Raw genomic sequence first — 12,561 nt, 5'->3', positions numbered from 1 at the left:
AAGGTATTTCGCCTGTCTCGTACATCTTGCTCACCATATGGTAGAGTTTTGTCAGTACTGGCTCTCCCAAGGCCGTCAGTAGTTCTATTGAAATGTTGTCCACTCCCGGGGCCTTGTTTCGACTTAGGTCTTTTAGTGCTCTGTCAAACTCTTCACGCAGTATCATATCTCCCATTTCATCTTCATCTACATCCTCTTCCATTTCCATAATATTGTCCTCAAGTACATCGCCCTTGTATAGAGCCTCTATATGCTCCTTCCACCTTTCTGCTTTCCCTCTTTGCTTCGAACTCGGTTTCCATCTGAGCTTTTGATATTCATACAAGTGGCTCTCTTTTCTCCGAAGGTCTCTTTAATTTTCCTGTAGGCTGTATCTATCTTACCCCTAGTGAGATAAGCCTCTACATCCTTACATTTGTCCTCTAGCCATGCCTGCTTAGCCATTTTGCACTTCCTGTCAATGTCGTTTTTGAGACGTTTGTATTCCATTTTCCCTGCTTCATTTACTGCATTTTTATATTTTCTCCTTTCATCAACTAAATTCAATATTTCTTCTGTTATCCAAGGATTTCTACTAGCCTTCGTCTTTTTACCTAGTTCATCCTCTGCTGCCTTCACTACTCCATCCCTCAGAGCTACCCATTCGTCTTCTACTGTATTTATTTCCCCCATTCCTGTCAATTGTTCCCTTATGCTGTCCCTGAAACTCTGTACAACCTCTGGTTTACTCAGTTTATCCAGGCCCCATCTCCTTAAAATCCCACCTTTTTGCAATTTCTTCAGTTTTAATCTATAGTTCATAACCAATAGATTGTGGTCAGAGTCCTCATCTGCCCCTGGAAATGTCTTACAATTTAAAACCTGGTTCCTAAATCTCTGTCTTACCATTGTATAATCTATCTGATACCTTTTAGTATCTCCAGGATTATTCCATGTATACAACCTTCTTTTATGATTCTTGAACCAAGTGTTAGCTATGATTAAGTTATGCTTTGTGCAAAATTCTACCAGACGGCTTCCTCTTTCATTTCTCTCCCCCAATCCATATTCATCCACTATGTTTCCTTCTCTCCCTTTTCCTACTGTCGAATTCCAGTCACCCATGACTATCAAATTTTCGTCTCCCTTTAACTACCTGAATAATTTCTTTTATCTCATCATACATTTCTTCAATTTCTTCGTCATCTGCAGAGCTAGTTGGCATATAAACTTGTACTACTGTATTGGGCATGGGCTTCGTGTCTATCTTGGCCACTATAATGGGTTCACTATGCTGTTTGTAGTAGCTTATCCCCCACTCCTATTTTCCTATTCATTAGTAAACCTACTCCTGCATTACCCCTATTTGATTTTGTATTTATAACCCTGTATTCACCTGACCAAAAATCTTGTTCCTCCTGTCACCGAACTTCACTAATTCCCACAATATCTAACTTTAACCTATCCATTTCCCTTTTTAAATTTTCTAACCTACCTGCCCGATTAAGGGATCTGACATTCCATGCTCCGATCCGTAGAACGCCAGTTTTCTTTCTCTTGATAACGACGTCCTCTTGAGTAGTCCCCGTCCGGAGATCCGATTGGGGCACTATTTTACCTCCGGAATGTTTTACCCAAGAGGACGTCATCATCATTCAATCATACAGTAAAGCTGCATGCCCTCGGGAAAAATTACGGCTGTAGTTTCCCCTTGCTTTCAGCCGTTCGCAGTAACACAACAGCAAGGCCGTTTTGGTCAGTGTTACAGGGCCAGATCAGTCAATCATCCAGACTGTTGCCCCTGGAAATACTGAAATGGCTGCTGCCCCTCTTCAGGAACGACACGTTTGTCTGGCCTCTCAACAGATACCCCTCCGTTGTGGTTGCACCTACGGTACGGCTATCTGTATCGCTGAGGCACGCAAGCCTCCCCACCAACGGCAAGGTCCATGGTTCATGGGGGGAGGGGGGAGGGGGGGGCACATCTTCATATAGTAATCCATTTCTCCTAGGAGTCGCCTGTCTACCCTGGGAGATGCCTTCTTAATCTTCTCTACTTGGTTCATGACCTGCTCGGCGTTCCCGAATTTCTCTTCCCAGGTGAGGCTTCTGTGCTCTTGTAAATTCCTGGGGTTCCTGCTGCCTAAATAGACGACTACAGGCGGGATCGTGAAATATCTGCCAATCACTCCTCACGCGCCACATTGTGACTTCGTCAATGCACCGGCCTTTTATACACTACTGGCTATTAAAATTTGTTACACAACGAAGATGACGTGCTACAACGCGAAATTTAAACGACAGGAAGAAGATGCTGTGATATGCAAATGATTAGCTTTTCAGAGCATTCACACAAGGTTAGCGCCGGTGGCGACACCTACAACGTGCTGACATGAGGAGAGTTTCCAACCGATTTCTCATACTCAAACAGCAGTTGACCGGCGTTGGCTGGTAAAACGTTGTTGTGATGCCTCGTGTAAGGAGAAGAAATGCGTACCATTACGTTTCCGACTTTGATAAAGGTCGCATTATAGCCTATCGCGATTTCGGTTTACCGTATCGCGATATTGCTGCTCGCGTTGGTCGAGATACAATGACTGTTAGCAGAATATGGAATCGGTGGATTCAGGAGGGTAATACGGAACGCCGTGCTGGATTCCAACGGCCTCGTATCACTAACAGTCGAGATGACAGGCATCTTATCCGCATGGCTGTAACGGATCGTACAGCCACGTCTCGATCCCTGAGTCAACAGATGGGGATGTTTGCAAGACAACAACCATCTGCGCGAACAGTTCGACGACGTTTGCGGCAGCATGGACTATCAGCTTGGAGACCATGGCTGCGATTACCCTTGGTGCTGCATCACAGACAAGAGCGCCTGCGATGGTGTAAACGACGAACCTGGGTGCACGAATGCCAAAACGTCATTTTCTTCGGACGAATCCAGATTCTCTTTACAGCATCATGATGGTCGCATCCGTGTTTGGCGACATAACCGTGAACGCACATTGGAAGTGTGTATTCGGTGTCTCGGTCACCTCTTGTTCGCATTGACGGCAGTTTGAACAGTGGACGTTACATTTCAGATGTGTTACGACCCGTGGCTGTACCCTTCATTCGATCCCTGCGAAACCCTACATTACAGCAGGATAATGCACGACCGCATGTTGCAGGTCCAGTACAGGTCTTTCTGGATACAGAAGCTACCCTGGCCAGCCCATTCTTCAGATCTCTCACCAACTGAAAACATCTGGTTAATGGTGGCCGAGCAACTGGCTCGTCACAATACGCCAGTCACTAATCTTGAAGAACTGTGATATCGTGTTGAAGCTGCATGGGCAGCTGTACCTGTAAACGCCATCCAAGCTCTGTTTCACTCAATGCCCAGGCGCATCAAGGCCGTTATTACGGCCAGAGGTGGTTGTTCTGGGTACTGATTCCCAGGATCTATGCACCAAAATTGCGTGAAAATGTAATCACATGTCATTTCTAGCATAATATATTTGGCCAATGACTACTCATTTATCATCTGCATTTCTTCTTGGTGTATAAATTTTAATGGCCAGTAGTGTACTTTGAGTACGCGATACTACCGCCATCTGTATATGTGCTACGCGCTGTACCATGACTTTTGTCATCTCAGAGTGCTGTAGCAATTCTTTCTATGAATGGGTCAACTTTCATCGAGCAGTGTTATTTGCCTGCAACACGTCATGCGAATGGTACTTTTGTTTTCAAGTTTTGCACAGCAGTTTACGTAACAGCGCGGGATCGTGGCGGTCAGAGCAGCAACAGTGGGCGGAGTTGAGACCGCTGTCTCCGGGGAGACGACGTTGGCAGTTGGCAGTGGCAGCATGGCCTCCTGCGCCAGTCTGCGCTGGCCGCTGGCTGTGTGCGGCGTGTTGGGAGCCGTGAGTAGCAAAACCTCTGCGCCATCTGTCTCCCTTCCTCTGTCTCTCTGCTCTCTGTCCTGGGGCCCTATACTGTATCGTTCATACCGATCGGTGTAGTAGGTTAGTCTCTGTAGTGACGTCATTTTCGGTTCTTTATCGAAATATTCTATTCAGTAAGCTTCTCAGACCTGTTACCGAACGATTCTCCCGCCTATTTTACGATGATTTCGCTGTGGCCCAGTCGATCGGGGAGCTGTGGTATATGTACACCTATAATTTGTTGTTTTAAACATATTTAGCGGTTTTTGCTTTGGATTTAGTGATTGTGTTACTAAAGAATCGCCAGAGGATGCATCCGGTTGGAAAGTGAGTTCCTGTTTTCCTTTGTTAGAAATATGGTTAGGTTAGGTTGTTACTGTGAATGATTACATAAAAAAAACCGCTTCCGGTCAACATTCTCTCAAAATACGTGTTATTTGCAATGCAAATAAGAGTTTAATGATCATTAAATATCAAGACATTGGCCCTGCTTACGTATATTATATGAGTGTGAACTGACGTTACTTGTGCCTTTGTGTACTTTTTCCCACAAATGGTTTAGTTAGTAATTATCGAAACGTGTTTACAACTTTCAAGTAACAATGGAAAGCAATTATGTGAAGCCTGATATTGGAAATCTTCCAAACTATCACGCATTTATGACTAGCGCTGCACCGTTGGGCAACGAAGTCAGCCTACGTTCCTTTCCGCAATAGTACAAGAACTGAGCTATGCGTTGCTGTTGTTTGGCGTGGCTAAGTGGTTAGCGCTCGGGAATGCAATACGAAAAGACGCGGTTTCGAGGATTGATGGGTACAATAACTTTATTTTCCTCTTCATATACGCAACACGTTCTAATACAATGTTATTCGTTTATGTGAAGATTTTCTGCAATATTTGTTGTTACTTACATGTAAGAGCGCACATCCTCAGTAATGATTTCGTGTTTTCTGTGTGTTTAAGAATCGTAATATGAAATTGCTGTGAGTGAAACAACCGACAGTGACCTTTATATTTTTTCTTGTCGGAAATAATTCACCATTTTTTCCAAATATGTAGCGACTTCCGAGTATGCGGCTAGACAGGAATCTAAGACCACAACTTAAATTACTGGGAATGCAATAGCAGCAGTCATCTTCATAATCTTGCTTGTCACAAGTATTTATTTGCGATCAAATCCACAACAACAGTAGGCAGAGATGAAAGATCTCCGCCGTAATATTTTTAGACTGTAGCAGCATATACGAAACATTTTCATTCATGAGATGCATGTTATAAACTTCGACGAACTGCAGGAGCTCTCGAAAATGCGTTTTTTCAATTTTGTTTTTAATACCCAATTCGTTGACGTATCATATAGGGAAGTTGGCTACTTAGTCATTTGGATCTCTTGGAACGAGCTATAGCCACATTCTGTTTATCTTCTTATTCGCTGAAACTCTCAGAATCAATTTTTCGGGTGTTCTTATAGATGTATTAGGACAGAGTGGTACTACACGTAAAATCCAAAACACGATGACAGTGTGAATGAGAATAAAATGACATAATGCGGCATTTACGACAATCTGCAGAATACAGTTAAATACGCTGTCTTTTCGGTACTTCGAAGAATAGCGCGCCTGTGTCGTTTGCTAGCCGGTTTGTGTTCGTGCCGCTATGCACGCTGCAGTGCGCATGCGCGGATCTGCGGCCGCTTTCTTTTCATTGGTTTGCGCGACGTGAACGGATAACAGCGTTTCGGTTCTCTAGACCCGAACGGTATCGCTTCCGAAATGCATACTGAATAACACAGGGGCTTTAATTCGAGTACTAGACCGTTCGGTGCTCTTGAGTACCGAAAAGATTGGCACAATAGCGGAAAGATACAGAATAGGCACCCTGCACATGCGCTCGGCTCTGGCTTGATATGTTCTGGCGCTCTAGGTTATCTCGATACATTGGAGGACGGGAATGGCAAATGTTTTAAGGGCCATTATTTCGCAAAATGCTTTTTCAATGCTACTGTGTACTCGGAACTCTTTTGCACGTCCCCAGGCTTGTTTAAAGTGCCAACCCATCGGGAAATTAAATCGAACGTTCATTGTTAGATAGCACATTGTCTACGTTCTATGCAGTGCTTCCCAATGGGGTTACAAGTCAAGTCAGGATATCCTCCATTTAGCCTTCCAAGGAGGCGACAGGACACCGGGTTTTGAGCTGCGATAGAGATTTTATTAAAAAAGGTAAGGAAGTCATTTTTCCGGAATATTTACGCAAGTTTATCGAGTTAAATAAAGCTAGAAACCCATTCCATGCAATTCTAATGCATAAAGCTGACTTCTTTGATTTTAAAGATGATATTGAAACATTGTTGACAACGCAGGTGTATAAGATATCCGAATGTAGTATGATCAAAGTGTCTCATACTCATCGACCTCAAATACCCATTAAAAATTCTCACCCTGATATTAAAGAACGGGCTAATGTCACTGTGTTCAATATAGGGAAGACCATGACTGATGTATGGCTGTACATACTTCATATGGAAGATCTGTCACGTTTAGCAGTTGGGAAACAGAAAGCCCTAGACGATGTTGGAATTTCTTTCTCAGCAGCACATGGAGTTTTACAGTAAGCATTGCAACATCTGACACAAGGAACAGAGTTGTGTAAGAAACAGAAATCAATACGCAAAGACTTTTTTCTTATATTTGCGTCTGTCTTGTAAGATGGTAAAAAGGTATGAGAAATTGTTCTTGTTGGCTGCAGTTCTATTAGTTAAAACGCTATTATTATATTTCTGTACCCCTATTATAATAGATAAGACTTAGTGCTTCAATATAAATGACACTTATTAGTTGGTACTTAGAACCAGCCAGTTCTCTGGTATGGCACTTAGAAAGTTCTTAATAAGTTATCTATTTTCTAATTTGTCTCACTATTTTTCGCAATGATGGAGTGAGCAGCATAATTTTATGGTATCAGAATTCATTCTAAATTTTGTAGATGCAAGTAAGTCATGTACAGAAAGAGATACAGTGTTTCTCTGATTATTCTGATAAATGTAAGATTTGGCACTCAGAACGTTCGACATTTCCACTCTTCATTTGGTCTTGCGCATCTACTTCAAAATATCTGATGCGTAAGTTTGTTTGCACGCTCTTTATCGATTCAGATTTTACCTCGAATGTAGTTGGTCTATTTCAGTCGCTAGTGCAGCAGCGCTAGGGTAAGCATAATTTTTCTCTGATGACAAAAACTTATTTCTAAGGAATTATGCTAGATACAGCTAAGTGGCTTGCTTCAAACGATAGCTTAACTCCTAAAGTTTTTTGTGGATGGTAACCCATAAAATCTTTATGGATACACCTCTAAATGTGCACCCTGCACCTTAGTTGCAGAAATTGGTACACCGCCACAATGAATGTTATTTGATTGGTTCTTGGATGAAACCTTTGCGGACAGATGGGTCTATACAGACGGTCTGATATTATGGTCACCACGTCCACCAGATATAATCCCTCTCAACTTTTTTCTTATGGGATTATATTAAGGATAGAGTGTCCAGGTCACCATTTTCTATGTGCAAGCTCTGTCGGCACGAATATAAGATGCTGTAGAGGCGGTAACAGAAGAGGTGTTGGCAAAGACACAGAGAGAATCGAACCCAGTACGTTGTCTTCAACAACGAGTGTTTTCCCGAGGCAAGAGTATGGTCAGGAGTGCCCCATGGCAGTGTGATAGGACCGCTATTATTTTCTATAAACATAAATTACCTGGAGGACAGCGTTAGCAGAAATCTGCAGTTGTTTGCTGATGACTCCTGTGGTGTACGGGAAGTGTCGAAGTTGAGAGACTGTAGGAGGATACAAGATGATTTAGACAAAATTTTTAGTTGGTGTGATGAATGGCAGCTAGCTCTAAATGTAGAAAAATGTAATTAAATGCGGATGAGTAGGAAAAATAAACACGGGTTCTTCGGATACAGCGTTAGTAGCGACCAGCCTGACACATTCAAATCGTTTAAATATCTGGGAGTATTGTCACGTTGCAAAGCGATATGAAAGGGAACGAGCATCTCAGGATTGTGACGGGGATGGGAATGATCGTCTTCAGTTTATTGGGAGAATTTTGGGAAAGTGTAGTTCACCCGTAAAGGGGATCATATATACGACGCTAGTGCGATCTGTTCTTGAGAACTGTTCGAGTTGGGATCCTTACCAGGTCGGACAAAAGGAAGACGTTATAGCAAATCAGAGGCAGGCTCCTAGATTTGTTACCCGCAGTTTCGAACAGCGTCCAAGTATTACGAAGATGCTTCGAGAACTCAAATGGGAATCGCTTGAGATTAGGCGGTGTTCTTTCCGAGGAAGGCTATTGAGAAATTTAGAAAACCGGCATTTGAAGCTGCCGCCAACACTTATTTCACGTAAGAACCACGAAGGCAATGAAATTTAGGGCTCAAACGGAGGAATATAGACAGTAGTTTTTCTCTAGTTCTATTTGCGAGTGGAGCAGAAAGGAAATGACTAGTAGTGGTACAGGATACCCTCCACCACGCACTGTACGTGGCTTGTCGGTTGTTTATGTAGGTGCAGATGTTTAGAGAGAATAGCCTAGACGTTCTACGACAAACAAACGCATGGACACCCTCTTTTGTTTTGACTTAAGGGTACCTTTTTCCGTAAAAATTCTAGATTTTATACCTTCGTTAACAACTATAACAGTTTTAAGAAATGATGAGAGGTGAAACCAAGACTGGTATCCATTATTTATTTTGGAAAACAAAGTACTAGAAAAGGCTTTTAAAACTGAACTTAAAAAGAGAGGGTGCAAATATAGGCATCCACAAAAAGGTGCAAGAAATCTTTTGAAATATTTTAGTGAAATGGGTTAAAACAATACAAAATGGTAGACTAGTCTACAAAAAACAACTTTAGTACAATTATGCATGTAATTATTAACAGTAATGGCCAACGTAAGTAGCTCCTTCAGCGCCAGCACAACCTATATATGCCCACACTTGGCACATAACACATTTAATCCACTCCTCTCCTCTCTTGTCTTGAGAGAACTTTTCATCACAAAAGATGCTTCTTGCACCGCTCGAGTCTGGTGTATCCCCATCGTTCACATCAAGGTCATTATCACTGTCCACAAGGTGAGGACTGCAGGAACCTGAAAAGTCCGATGATGAATCAGATTGTTTTGTGGAACAAATTGCAACTCTGTCCGCAGGGCGGTCTCTAACCCCAGGGAATCTCAACGACCTCTTCTTGACAGCACTTTTGTCAAGCGACTTTGTCAACTGCTCTCTGTGTGGCGTTCCAATGATGTGGCAGGCGGACGCTGCTTTTCGTCCTCGCGTTGTGGTTCTTTTCTTAATGTTGGGGACAAGAGGTACGTCCAGTGATGAAACTGCATTTGTTGAAGTCCCTGAAGAACTTCCAGGTGTTTCAATGGATTCATCAACTGGCATAGCTAGAACTTGATGTGACTGTACATCAGGATAACTCGAAGAAGAAGCAGATGATGTCAATGGTCCAGAGGTAGCAAGTAGAGGAGCATGTGATTCAGAAACATTGGGTCTATGTTCCACTGTGGAGCAAGGTTTTCCTGCAACCAACTCAGCAGCTTTGAAATCGGCGTCGGTGAAGTTACTTTGACTCCGCTTATTGCTATCTCAGCTGATGTGGTACGAAGGTAAGCTTGGCCAGAAACTTCCATAACATCGTAAAGTGTGAGAGGACGCCCATTGTGATGCAACCATACTCTCACTGTCTCGCTGTAGTAAGTTTTCAGAGGTCCCATGAACGTTTTGTCTAGAGGCTACAGTTTGTGGATGCAATATGGAGAAAGTGAGCTGATAGTCACGTGGTGTTCTTTCGCCATGTCAATCACACCTGGATTTCGAACGTGGCTATAATGCCCATCCAAGATGAGGAGAACACACCTTTGTTCAGTCGGACATGCTTTCTCAGTGAAGTGAACGAACGTTCGGTGAACAAATTGTTTTGAACCCGTCCTGAAGGATGGGCTCTACCAACTACACCAGGGGGCAGCTTCTCATTAGAGCTTGGGACATGTTGTTTCAAGGTAAAATTATCACTGGCTTGACATAATGTCCTGAAGCGCTCTTGCATGTGATATCTGTGATTATAGCCCCTCTGTCTGTAGACGTTAGAGCTGCAATTTGTTTCTTCCCTTTGGTCCCTATCACTTTTGGAATCTTGCTTTGAACAATAGACGGGCCTGTCTCTTCCACTTTATGCACTCGATCTGCTGGATATGAGCATTTGTTGAAACTGACTTCTAATAAATCATGGAAAACCATCACATTGTCTTTATGGAAGCTTAAGGCTCTGGCATATGAAGTTTCACAATGTTATACATTTGAAGGAGACCAAAGTTTTACCAGATAAGCCTGTCATGATGACTGAGGTACTGGACCTATTTAATTCCACCTACTATGTGTATTACAAGGATAAAAAAATATCACATCTTACATTTTAATTTTTATAATTTTTTTATGATAAAAATGTTATTTTTTCTATAATTTAGTTGATTCTGCAACAAAGCTTAGGTCTACTACAATAAGTATTGGCTATTTAAAGTTACAGAAAAAACTAGAACAATGCTTTATAAACTTTAGGAAATATTTGTACATGAATTCTGAAAAGTACAACTTGTGAGAAATTGCAAATGAAGATATGAGTCCAATTAAACTGTGCCTCAGAACATTCCTGAAGCATAGTCTTAATCCTGCAGCATTTCTTCATCTTCAAACTTCCTCTTGGTATTCATTTTAACACTTCTTGCTTCTTTGGTAACTTGAAGAGCAAATATTTCAGCTTCATGCACCCGTTATCTGTTATATGCAAGCAATTGATCTTCCATATTAGAGCCACATTTTATGCCTAAATTTCTCAGGACTTCCAACCTTCCTATCACTACATCACTGAAACATATAACTGCATCTAGTACACCAACTTTTAATGTATCTAGTCCTACAAAAACATTGTTGGGTAGTGTTCCCATACGCAATGGTTGAAACCTTCATTTTTATTCTAAGTGCCCCATGAAGACATTTACTAGTCAAAACAGGGGCATTCAGGTATCTAAAAATTGGCTTTGTTTCATTCATAACAGGCTTAGGAAGAGAATGCTAATAATGGTATATTTGACCACTTTATTTTGTTATTTGGTAACCACACCAAGAATCTTCGCCTTTAGGGCAAAGTCCATGAACATGGTGGTCATCTGTGGACAACTTATGAGAGTATATGGCCCATACAGCTTTTCTCATTGGTGTAACATCATTCAGAGGTGCAGTTAGTCTAATGTCCAGTCCATAATAACTCTGAAGAAGGTCTATTTCAGTTTCTGTCAATCTGCCTCGGTCAGACGGAGATTTCCATCGGATAGCAACTTTCATTTCTCTTCGTAGCGTCCTCAATCTAGCACCCATCCTCTTTTAAACATGTCCACTAGTTTTGTTACCAATGTATCACCATCAACATTGAACTCATTAATTTTATTGAAAGTTTTAGAGTCCCCATCGGTTAGGTACTTCGTATATCTAACGTCATAAACGGGCACCAACCTCTGAAATATTTTTAGAGTTCCATCACACTCCATATCTCCACTATAACCATCATAATTCTTAGAACACTGATGTTCAATATATCCTTGAGTGTTACCATGACAGGTGTGGCAGTACTTAGATAAGCACTCAACATCAACAAGTTTTCCATTCTCCAGAGAAGTAGCACTTACAACACCATTCAAGGAACGATGTCCTCGACATTGCCATGTCCCATCAAGTGCAATAGCAACGTCGCTGGTTCCACAAATATTTAGTTTCTTCTGCTGCACGTTTCACAGATGCTTTAGACATAACCTTCAAGCCACCTAAAAGTATTTTTACGTACTTGCTGAACCTACTGGGAGGAGGAGGAAGGTCCATCAACCCAGAAAACGTTTGAGAAGCCTTTTTTCCTTCTCCTATTGCACGCATTGCATACAGTAACTTCAAATACACATCATATAAATTATGCACAAGGTTGTAAGTCATTTTCGAGGTAGATTTATTGCAGGATCTATACAGAACAACTAATTTTGACGCTAAACCCTTCCTGCTACGTTTTTGTTCAGTTATTTCCAGACAGCCAACACCATCACATTGTTTACATTTCGACACTTCCTTTATCAAAGAAGATAAGATGTCCACATCGACAATAACAAATCCACTGCAAACAGCGTCATTGTTAACACAAAAATTTGAATCACTAGGTGTGGCATGTGGGGGTTTCTTCCCTGAAAAAGTGATACATAGGTTACTTTCAACAGTGTGGCTTGCTTTGTTTGTGAACTGTTTACCACAGAGTTTCCTTTTATTGAATTTATTGATGCATGGCATAGATCGTATTTATTGCACATTAAAGGATATGTACTTCAACGAATATATGTAACACTTGGGCAACAAACATTCAGTAACACGTGAACAAATTGCTTCAATGAAACAAAAGTAAATACTAGCAAAGATAGTCATTTACAGACACTAGAAACCTTCACTGTTACCGACATATGCAATGTATCATACATATAATCGCTAGAAACAGAAAATTCACAGTTCTTTTCGAAATAATACTGGTTTCTGTAACAGAAA

This window comes from Schistocerca americana, chromosome 8 (assembly GCF_021461395.2).
Source record: "Schistocerca americana isolate TAMUIC-IGC-003095 chromosome 8, iqSchAmer2.1, whole genome shotgun sequence".
In the NCBI taxonomy this organism is placed as follows: Eukaryota; Metazoa; Arthropoda; class Insecta; order Orthoptera; family Acrididae; genus Schistocerca; species Schistocerca americana.
Note: the sequence above shows the minus strand (reverse complement) of the source record.